The sequence below is a fragment of the Lactuca saligna genome, chromosome 4 (assembly GCF_052625555.1).
Source record: "Lactuca saligna cultivar CGN05327 chromosome 4, ASM5262555v1, whole genome shotgun sequence".
NCBI classification, from domain to species: Eukaryota; Viridiplantae; Streptophyta; class Magnoliopsida; order Asterales; family Asteraceae; genus Lactuca; species Lactuca saligna.
In genome coordinates, this window is record NC_136420.1 from 244943876 (window position 1) to 244954823 (window position 10948).

General features: G+C 45.9%; 1 non-coding gene across 1 annotated transcript; it reads left to right on the top strand.

Annotated features, from left to right (window-relative positions):
• The first annotated feature begins 10415 nt into the window (after nucleotides 1-10415).
• Nucleotides 10416-10522, top strand: LOC145044585 (small nucleolar RNA R71). The gene has a single exon (XR_013681534.1). It is a non-coding gene; the product is annotated as a small nucleolar RNA R71 (small nucleolar RNA).
• Nucleotides 10523-10948: the final 426 nt, after the last annotated feature.

Consider the following 10948-nt stretch of genomic DNA (forward strand, 5'->3'; position numbering starts at 1 on the left):
AGCAGGGTACCGAGTCAGTTACAGCGATTACGAGGATGTTTCATGAGAGGGCGATGTTCTGCCCTGAGCACGTGTCCACCGAGCAGGCACGTATGAGCCGTTACCTGAGCATTCTGAGACGGGATATTCGGGAGTTCGCTACGAACTCCTCGTATCGGACATTTGCCGAGCTTCAGGAAAATGCTCGGAAGAGGGAGATTGAGCTTGAGACTCAGGCCAGGGAGGAGGCGGAGTCTTTAGGGAGGGATCGGCGGCCGGCACAGTCCCAGCCGGCAGCCAAGCGGGCCAAGCCCGCTGATCCCAGACCTGGGAGCCAGAAGGGCCGCACTTGTGGAAAGTGCGGCAAGGGTCACGATGGAGTCTGTCGAGCAGGATCTTGCGACAAATGTGGAAAGGAGGGGCATATGGCCAAGGACTGCCCCAAGGGATTTGCAGTGTGCTTCCACTGCAACCAGACCGGACACCGGAAGGCAGAGTGTCCGCTGCTGCGTGGAGCATCTCAGGGGTCTGCTCCTGCCGCCATCAGAGCTACTGCTACAGAGAGTCGGCCCGTGAAGGCCGAGGCACCGAGGGCTCGGGGGAGAGCCTTTCTGCTGACTGCGGAAGAGGTCTGCGCTGCACCCGACATTGTGGCTGGTACGCTTCCTTTTCATTATTTATTTATGGTGTTGAGATATTATGCTTATATTATGCTATGCATAGGTACCTTCCTTGTGAATTCTATACCTGCTTTAGTGTTATTTGACTCGGGTGCGAGTCGATGTTTTGTATCTTTGACATTTAGTCAGCATATCAGTGTTAGTCGTGGGGCACTGAGTCGGCCCCTGTGGGTTTCCATAGCCGCCGACAGAGTGATTTGTGCCACGGAGGTCCTCCGGGGATGTGTATTGGAGATTTTTGGGGTTGAGTTCCCGATCGACCTGGTTCCTATTGCGATGGGTGATGTCTGTGTTATAGTGGGCATGGACTGGTTGAGCCGATTCGACGCGGTTATCGATTGCGAGCGTCAGATGGTGACTATACGAGATCCTAGTGGGAGAGTTCTTTCGGTTTACGGCGAGGGTACACGTTCTGGATCAGCCTTTTGTTCGGCTGTTAGGGCGAGGCAGTGTTTACAGCAAGGCTGTAAGGGTTTTGTGGCGTATGTGATGGATACACGAGTGATCTCTGAGAGACCGAGTTCGGTGGATGAAGTTCCGGTGGTGCGTGAGTTTCCAGATGTCTTTCCCGAAGAGTTACCAGGTGTGCCTCCCGTGAGGCAAGTGGAGTTTGGTATCGATTTGGTTCCGGGAGCCGCGCCTATCGCTAAGGTACCGTATCGCCTTGCGCCTCCAGAGATGCAAGAGTTATCCTCGCAGCTTCAGGAGCTGCTGGGGAAGGGGTTTATTCGGCCGAGTAGCTCGCCGTGGGGAGCACCCATCCTGTTTGTGAAAAAGAAAGATGGCTCGCATGCATGTGTATTGATTACCGGGAATTGAATAAGCTGACGGTCAAGAACCGTTACCCGTTGCCGAGGATCGACGATTTGTTCGATCAGTTACATGGAGCATCTTGGTTCTCCAAGATTGATTTGAGGTCGGGCTATCATCAGGTGAGAGTGCGGGATGAGGACGTCCAGAAGACAGCATTCAGGACGCGTTATGGGCATTATGAGTTTGTGGTGATGCCTTTTGGGCTCACCAATGCCCCGGCTGTGTTCATGGACCTCATGAACAGGGTATGTCGGCCGATGTTGGATCGGTCGGTGATTGTGTTCATTGATGATATTCTGGTATATTCGAGATCTAGAGAGCAGCACGAGGAGCATTTGAGGGAGGTTCTTGGAGTTTTGAGATCGGAGAAACTTTATGCAAAGTTTTCCAAGTGCGACTTCTGGTTGCGGGAGGTCCAGTTTCTGGGACATCTCATTAACCAGAAGGGGATATTGGTCGATCCGGCCAAGGTTGACGCGGTGATGAGGTGGGAGGTGCCAAGGTCACCTTCTGAGATCCGGAGTTTCCTTGGGTTGGCAGGGTATTATCGGAGGTTTATTAAGGATTTCTCCAAGATTGCGGTTCCACTCACCAGATTGACCCGGAAGGGTGTTACATTTTTATGGGGTCCCGAGCAGCAGGCCTCCTTTGAGACGCTTCGCCAGAGGTTGTGTGAAGCTCCGGTATTAGCTCTTCCGGAAGGGATGGAAGGTTTTGTGGTATTCTGTGATGCATCGAGTTTAGGACTGGGAGCGGTACTGATGCAGAAGGGACATGTGATAGCATATGCATCGAGGTAGTTGAAGCCTCACGAGACGAGGTACCCCACACATGATTTGGAGTTGGGGGCAGTGGTGTTCGCCCTCAAGATTTGGCGGCACTACCTGTATGGGGTTCGTTGTACGATTTACACGGACCATAAGAGCTTGAAGTACTTGATGGATCAGCCTAACCTTAATATGCGGCAAAGGAGGTGGTTAGATGTGGTCAAGGATTATGATTGCGATATCTTGTACCACCCGGGAAAGGCTAATGTGGTAGCCGACGCGTTGAGTCGCAGGGCGGAGAGTACTCCACTGCGAAATGTATGTTTGAGATTGACCGTGATAGCTCCAGTTCTGGACGCCATTCGTGGGGCACATGTCGAGGCTGTGCGTCCGGAGATGAAGAAGAGAGAGCGGGTCGTTGGGTTGGTTTCTGAGTTTGTATCGGATAGTCGAGGGCTTATGACGTATCAGGGCCGGATCTGGGTACCGTTTGTGGGCGGTACGCGTACTACATTGATGGAGGAGGCTCATAGATCGAAATTCTCGATCCATCCCGGGGCTACGAAGATGTATTTGGACTTAAGAAAGGAGTATTGGTGGCCTTGTATGAAGAGGGATGTCGCATGGTTTGTCGAGAGGTGTTTGACCTGTCGAAGGGTAAAGGCCGAACACCAGAGACCGCATGGCAAGTTGCAGCCATTGGAGGTTCCCGAGTGGAAATGGGAACAGATCACTATGGATTTCATCACCAAATTGCCGAGGACTGCCAGAGGAGTCGATGCAATTTGGGTGATTGTGGATAAGTTGACAAAGAGCGCTCACTTTCTTGCCATCAGTGAGAGTTCTTCAGCGGAGAAGTTGGCGGAGATTTATGTGAGGGAGGTTGTATCTCGGCATGGAGTGCCGATCTCGATTGTTTCAGATCGCGATGTGCGTTTCACTTCCCGTTTCTGGAAGAAATTTCATGAGGAGTTGGGTACTAAGCTGCATTTTAGTACCGCAAACCACCCCCAGACCGACGGCCAGAGTGAGCAGACGATTCAGACACTTGAGGACATGCTTCGAGCATGTGTATTGGACTTTGGGGGTAGTTGGGACACGTATTTGCCCTTGGCCGAGTTTTCCTACAATAACAGCCATCATTCGAGCATCGGTATGCCGCCCTTTGAGCTGTTGTATGGTAGGAGGTGTCGGACTCCCATATGTTGGGGAGAGGTTGGGCAAAGGGTAATGGGTAGTACAGAGATCGTGAATCAGATGACATAGCAGATACAGCTGGTCAGACAGAGGTTATTGACCACTCAGAGCCGACAAAAGAGTTATGCGGATAGGCGCCGGTCCGAGCTGGAATTTCAGGTCGACGACTTCGTTCTCCTGAAGGTTTCTCCTTGGAAAGGAGTGATCCGGTTCAGGAAGAGGGGCAAATTGGGACCCCGGTTTATAGGTCTGTTTCGTGTGATTGCAAGGGTAGGCCGGGTAGCCTATCGACTGGAGTTACCAGCAGAGTTGGGGAGATTCACAACACTTTTCATGTATCGCAGTTGAGGAAATATATAGCCGATGAGTCGGCAGTGGTTCCATTAGAGGATATTCAGGTGGATGCAAGCCTGAATTATGCTGAGAGACCAGTGGCTATTAGGGATCGGAAGATCAAGATTTTGAGGAACAAGGAGGTACCTCTGGTATTGGTTCAGTGGTAACATCGGAGGGGATCAGAAATGACCTGGGAGCCGGAGGGTATGATGCGGGAGCAGCATCCAGAGCTGTTTTAAAGCGAGACTTCGAGGGCGAAGTCTAGTTCTAGTGGGGGAGAGTTGTAACATCTGGATTTTACCAGGTATCTTGTAAATTTAATTTTGTTGAATTGTGAGGGCGACTCGGCGAGTTGGAGCTCAGACTCGCCGAGTAGGGACGCGGATTTGGGTAATGAAGCGCGCCTGGACTCGGCGAGTCCAGGATATGGACTCGGCGAGTCTGCGCTGTGTAATGAAACCCTAAATTTCCGGGTTTGAGGCCTATTTAAGGGGCCTTATGGCCGTCATTTGTGCTCACCCAACCCTCAGTGAGAGACCCTTGTGCTCTTGAGTGATTTGTGAAGAGAAAGGAGCATTTCTTGACCTTGTGTGTGTTATTTAGCAAGAAGAAGGAGACTCTAGGCAAGAGGAAGCAAAGGAGGTTGCTATTTCGTGGATTTGGGGCTTAGATCATCACTCTAGAGGTATGATCTCGGACTATTTTCTATTTGGTGAAGCATTATGCAATTTAGGGCTTATGATGGTCATTTATGGGATGATTTGGTGCTCATTGGTTCCCTCCTTGAGCTGAGGTTATGGATCTGGACCCATAGAGGTCCAGAGAGTCTCACTCATCAAGCTTTATGTATGACAATGGGGTCCATGACCTTGTGTTGTAGTAAATGAGTCAAAAACATCATATATGGTCATATAGAGGTTGTATGTGCATCAAGATTGTAACTTTACGTGCTAAATGAGTTTGGAGGGACTGGATCTATGGATTAATGGACTGGATCTGACCTTTAGAGCAAGATTGAGTCAGTGCATGGCACGGACTCGCCGAGTCCGAAGAACAGACTCGGCGAGTAGCATGAATGTTGCCCGACCACACAGTGAGTGGCCTCGCCGAGTTGGGGAGGGTGGACTCAGTGAGTCAAGGGGGAGTCAGAATGGATCGGTGGATTGAGTCAAACTGGACTCGCCGAGTTGTTTTGAGACTCGGCGAGTTGAGTCGTGGTGGCCCCACAACTCATGCCAGGTGGAACTCGTCGAGTTGAGTGAATGCTCGACGTGTCAAGGGAGGATTCCAGGGAAATTGGTGTATACGCCCAGACTCGCCGAGTCGCCTTGGTACTCGCCGAGTCCGGTCAGAGTTGACCGTTGACCGTTGACCAGAGTTGACCAGTGTTGACTCCTTTTTGATAGTCAACCTTAGAGATATAAAGTGTTAATTAGAAGCATATAATGTTATAGGAGGATTAGAGCTCGGAGGATCGAGCACGAGGGATTTCCAGGATTCGTGAGATACCGAGATACGCGAGGTGAGTCTTCTCACTATACTTTACCTTGAGTAGGTAACCAGAGTTATGTGATAGAGTATTTGTATGCTATGTATGTTGCGTGTTGTACTGCATGATTTCTATGTGATTTATGTGGTGCATGTTTATCAGAGCTAGAACCTGAGGGTTCACAGAGTTTGGGTGCACGGACCCACAGAGTTATAGCCTAGAGTGGCTAATATGTGTTATATGTGGTATTTTGGGGAACTCACTAAGCCTTGTGCTTACAGTGTTGATGTTATTTGTTTCAGGTACTAGTGATGACCGCGGGAAGGCGCCGACTTGATCCGTATACACACACGTTTGGAGCTTGATATTATGATCTTGGGATTTGTACTGTTTTGTTGGATAATTAAAATGGTTGTTTTTATGAATATCGATGGAATTATGTTTTATAAAAATTGAAAAAAATTTGTTTGAAATTTTCGGTGTTACAATAGTCAAATTGGAAGCTTATTGGTCCATTTAGGTCCAATAAGGAAGTCCTAGTCCAAAATGGACCTAATCAAGAACTTCTAGGGTTTCCAATTGCTTGATGTGTGAATTGGGGTTTAGTTTTCCATTGAGTAAGCATCATACATGCTCTTGAGTTTTTGAATTTAACATTTACTTGAGTATAGTGATTACAAGACACAAAATTTCTAGTTGTGACACGTATAGATGATGACTAGATATCCTCCCTAAGCAAAAACTAAAAACTAAAAAGAAAAGAAAAGAAAATGCAATCCAAACTCGGGTTGCCTCCCGAGAAGTGCTTCTTTTTTATGGAGTCGTGAGCTGGACTTCGTGCCTCCTACATTGAGTCATCTGAAGAATTCACCACTAGGATCTTTTGTTCCTTGAAACGCCTCTTATAAACTTGAACACGTTTTTTATACGCCTTTTTTGAATTTTCCTTTTTAGCTTTGACCTCGTCTCCATCGAGCTTGCGTTTTGTCCCTTTAGTCTCCAAGTTGTCTTCATACTTAAACTCCTTGGTATCGTTTTCTTCCTTTACCACTGGACTTGTTATTTCTGAGGTAACTTCCTCTTCATTACTTGTAATCTCATCATCTTCCTTGCTCACCCAAGAAATTGGACTTGTGTATGCAATGACTTCAACTAAATATGGAACAGTTGCTCTTGGTTTTGTTCTTTTGATTTGTTGAATTGTCTTGATCTCTTCTTCCATGAGCTTCTCTAATTCTTCAAGTTCATTGTCTTCATCCATGTTGAAAACTTCTTTGTGAGCATGATTCCTTTGAAAGCCATCTTCCATTCCAAAAACCTCTTTTTCATTACCAACCCTCAAGGTGAGCTTAGGCTCCCGAATGTCAACAAGAGCTCCGGCAGTGTTTAGTAGAGGGCGACCAAGATTAATTGGTACATTGGGATCTTCTTTCATATCCAATACTACAAAATCTATTGGAAAAACGAATTTCCCAATTTTTACTAGAATATCCTCTACAATGCCCCGAGGTTGTGTTACTGAGCGGTTCGCCATGTGAATAGTCATCCTTGTAGCCTTCAACTTTTGAATATTCAGCTTCTGATCAAACGAAAAAGGCATTAAATTTATGCTAGCCCCAGAATCGGCTAAAGCATAAACCTTCATGTTGTTCCCAAACTCACATGGAAGAGTGAGTCGTCTAGGATCCCCCATCTTCTTAGGTATGTCCAACAATACAGCCCTTGAACTTTGCTCGCTTAGGATAACCTTAGAATTCTTCTTTAGTTGCTGATGAGTGCCTATCAAGTCTTGTAAAAAAAATTCATATTTGGGAATTTTTGCGAGCGAATCAATAAAAGGAGTATTAATAGCAATACCCTTTATTTGTCGAATAAACTCCAGATGTTCCCTTTCCACTGGACTGAGATGTGCCCAAGACGGGAATGGTAAAGGTGGTCGATAGGCTGAGCTAGTGTTAGAAATTCTTTGTCCAGATAGGGGCCACGTCGTGGCCACATAAGGATCACAACGTGAAGCAAGTGTTTAAGCAACTTCTTCATTGTCGAGCTTTGGCTTCTTTGGCCTTGGGTCAGGCTGCTGTGGTTCTTCTTCTAATGCTTCTAGGAACTCAGAAATGGCCTCTTCTTCAGTATCTATGGCCATTACATGATATTGGATCTTTGTTTCAGGATTTTTCTAGGAAAGCTTCTCATAAACCAAAGTAGTTACTTGACCAAGTTGCACTTCAAGATTATTGATGGAGGCTTGTTGATTTTTTTATTAGAGCCTGTTGTTCTACCATCAATGCACGATGATTTTTTACCAAAGTTCTTTGTTCATTAATAGCATAATCAGTAGCCTCGTGTCTCTTTTCGGAAGCTTCCATAAACTTAATTAACATGGTCTCTAGATCGGGTTTTCTCTCAGTTGGTGTGTAACACCCCGTTCTTCAAGTGTGTAATTATGAGTCCCTGAAGTTCAAGAGAAAGGTAATTTTGGTCCTTTTCGGGAAATGAGTTTCATCCGAGAAGGGTTCGGACGAGTGTATGTGTTAGAAGCGTTGGGCTTCTCGTCACCCTCGTATGAAAGTAAGTTATTTGGGAGTGGGTTTAGATTAGAGGAGTTACGGTGCCTCGAAGTTGATCATTGTTTATAGTCGTTTGCGGAATAAGAAGGAAAGTGTCCCATGCATGCATGTTTTTGGATTTTGAAAGGTGGCTGGGTATGCCCAGCGTAAGTTGGATGCACACCCAGCGTAATGGCTCGAATAGTTGCGGGTAGTCGGGAGAGTACGCTCTGTGTACCAGGGAGGTACACCCCGCGTACTCACAGGAATCCCAAACCCTATTTTAGGGTCAGCCACTATATAAGGAATATGATGGTTCACCCCTCAGCCCCTTTATGCTCATCTTCAACCTCAGAGAAACCCTAATCTCGTATTCCCTTCATATTTGAGTGTGTTGACCTTGAAAAGCTTGGATTGGCAAAAGAAATGCTTGAAGGAGAAAAGGGAAGTTGTCAAAGAAGAAGAAGAAGGTGTGGAGCTTGTAGATCTGTTGAAATATCACCCCTTTGGAGCCGGTTTAAGGTATAAAGCTTCTTGCTTGACCTTCATATGGCATAGATCTATGTATTTTGAAGCTTTGTTATCATTCTTGTCCCAAAAGTCTTCACCTTGTTGCATAGTTCGATTTGGTCAAGTGTATCTGTCCTTTCAAACCTTTGGAGAGGTCTTGAGTGATAAAAAATGAGGTCCCAAGGGTTGTAGTTATCCCATGTATGAGTTATGTGGGTCTTAATGGATTAAGACCTTGGATTAAGAGCTTAAGGACATCCCAAGTGATAAAGTATGAGACTTTATGATTTCTAATCATATTTGGCCTATGGATCTAAAGTTTGGGCTTAAGAGCTTAGGCCATTAAGCTGTAAGAAAGACTTTTTGAGTAGCGAAGTTACGCCTCGCGTAACCTGCGAGTACGCCCCGCGTAGCGGGCCAGTTCCCCGTTTCATTTTAGCAATCATGGCAGTACGCCCCACGTACCAAGGAGAGTACGCCCAACGTACTCCTCCTGTGGACTTCCTTTTGGGCCTTTGTGTTGGGCCATTTGTGGGTTGTTGGTGTTTGGGCCAAGTCTGGAAATTATGAATAGAGTGTTTTGGGCCCAATTAATATTATGAATATTGGATCTAGGCCCATTTGGTGAGGTGGGACCAATTTGGTAAATTGGGCCCAATAAGTGGAAGTATGTAAACCTAATGCTTATGCTTGTTATGTTGGTTAGTTCGGGATTTGCTGCGAGTTGGTGGTTCGGGAGTTTGCTTCTTCCGTTCAGAGTATCAGCATTCGTGAGGTGAGTTATCCTCACTGTATCGATAGGGTCTATGGCACCAAGGCGGACCCTTTACCGGATGGAAATCCGGGTAGTTGTTTATTATGGTATTGCTTGATGTGGGCCGGAAGGCATTACGATATGGGCCGAAAGGCATTATGATATTGGCCGGAAGGCATTCTACGTTATGTGGACCGGAAGGGCATGGCCTTGAAAGGCGTATGTGTGTAAGTAGTATTTTGACTGAGACGTAGGGTGATATATGCTCGTGATCGGCTAGGTCGGTATCCTGGTTACGGTGATGATATGTTATGTGATATGTTTGATCAATTGTTGACTGTGAACTGTTATATGATTGAATGTTATGTGCACAAGGTTGTTTAGACTGGAGATTGACCTGTTATGCATGACTGTTCTATGTTCTGTTATGGGCCGGAAGGCAATACGTCATGGGCTGAAGGCAATACGTCATGGGCTGAAGGGCGATATGTTATGGGCCGGAAGGCAATACGTCATGGGCTGAAAGGCGATATGTTATGGGCTGGAAGGCAATATGTTTTTGGACCGGAAGGTCGTGGCCTGGAAGGGTGCATATGTGGTTGGTATTTTGGGGGTATCTCACTAAGCTTTCGGGCTTACAGTTGTGGTTTAATGTTTTTTAGGTTCTTCCGGAGACTGTGGCAAGGAAAAGGCGTGATCGTACCGTTCCTCGCGTTTATGTTTTACGAAATGAACCTGGGAATACTCTGATAAATAATGTAATGAAAACCTTTTTGTAATAATGTTATTAAAATGGATTGTTTTGAAAAGTTTAAATTATGTTTAGATTTTTGGTCGTTACATGGTGGTTGCTCCTTTTGGTAGAAGCCTTGACCCATTTTCCTATACTCCTCTTCTTTTTGCCTCTTATATTCTTCATATGGTAGTCACTCTTTCTTTGGTTTACTCTAATCTTCATCATACTTATCCCCACTCGAATAGCAAACTTGGGCTTTCTTGTATCCATATTCGTCCAAGTTGCAATCTTTGGTCAAATGTGGACCACTACATCTCTCGCAACCAACTCTAATTCCATGAATGGATTCGTCCATTTGTGTTAATCTTCTCTCCATAGTGCTAAGCAATGCCATCTCCGTAGCCATCTCTTCAGGTTGTTCACCCCCAACTCCTTTACTGCCTTCATTCCTTGGAATATGATATTCATGAGAGTGTTTTGCGAATTCTTCAATTAATTCCTTGTCTTCGCCTGAATTTTTCTTTGTAAGTGGTCCTTGAGAATCAAGGAGTTGTCTTGTCATCAAATTTACCCCATCATAAAATTTTGACACCTCTTGTTGAATGTCAAGGTCATGTTAAGGACAATTCCTTAACAACCCTTTGTAATGGTCCCAAGCTTCATTAAGTGACTCTCCCGGGTTTTGCTCAAAATTGGCTATTGCCTTTTTGTGTTTAGCAATCTTTGATGGTGGATAGAATTGGTCTAGAAACTGCTCACGCATTTGAGCCCAAGTAATTACGGTACCGGGTGGAGTACTTTTAACCAATCCTTTGCAGCTCCTTTAAAGGTAACAGAAAGCATCCTTAGTAAAATGATGTCTCTGTTAATATTTGGGACATTGAAGTAATCAACAATATCATTCACTTCATCTAAGTGTTTGAACGCATCCTCATGATCCTTTCCATAGAATGGGATATCCTTTAGTGTGGAAAGGATGTGCGCCTTCAGCTCGAATGTGGCAGTGGCAGGGATTGCAGGTTTTACTAAGCCTGGACCAACGTCATCTTGAATTCTCTTTCTGTAAGCTCCCATGGACATTTCTTCAATATTTTCCATCTCGTTCCTTGGCTCGTTCTCGGGTTCGCTCGTATGTTCTTCA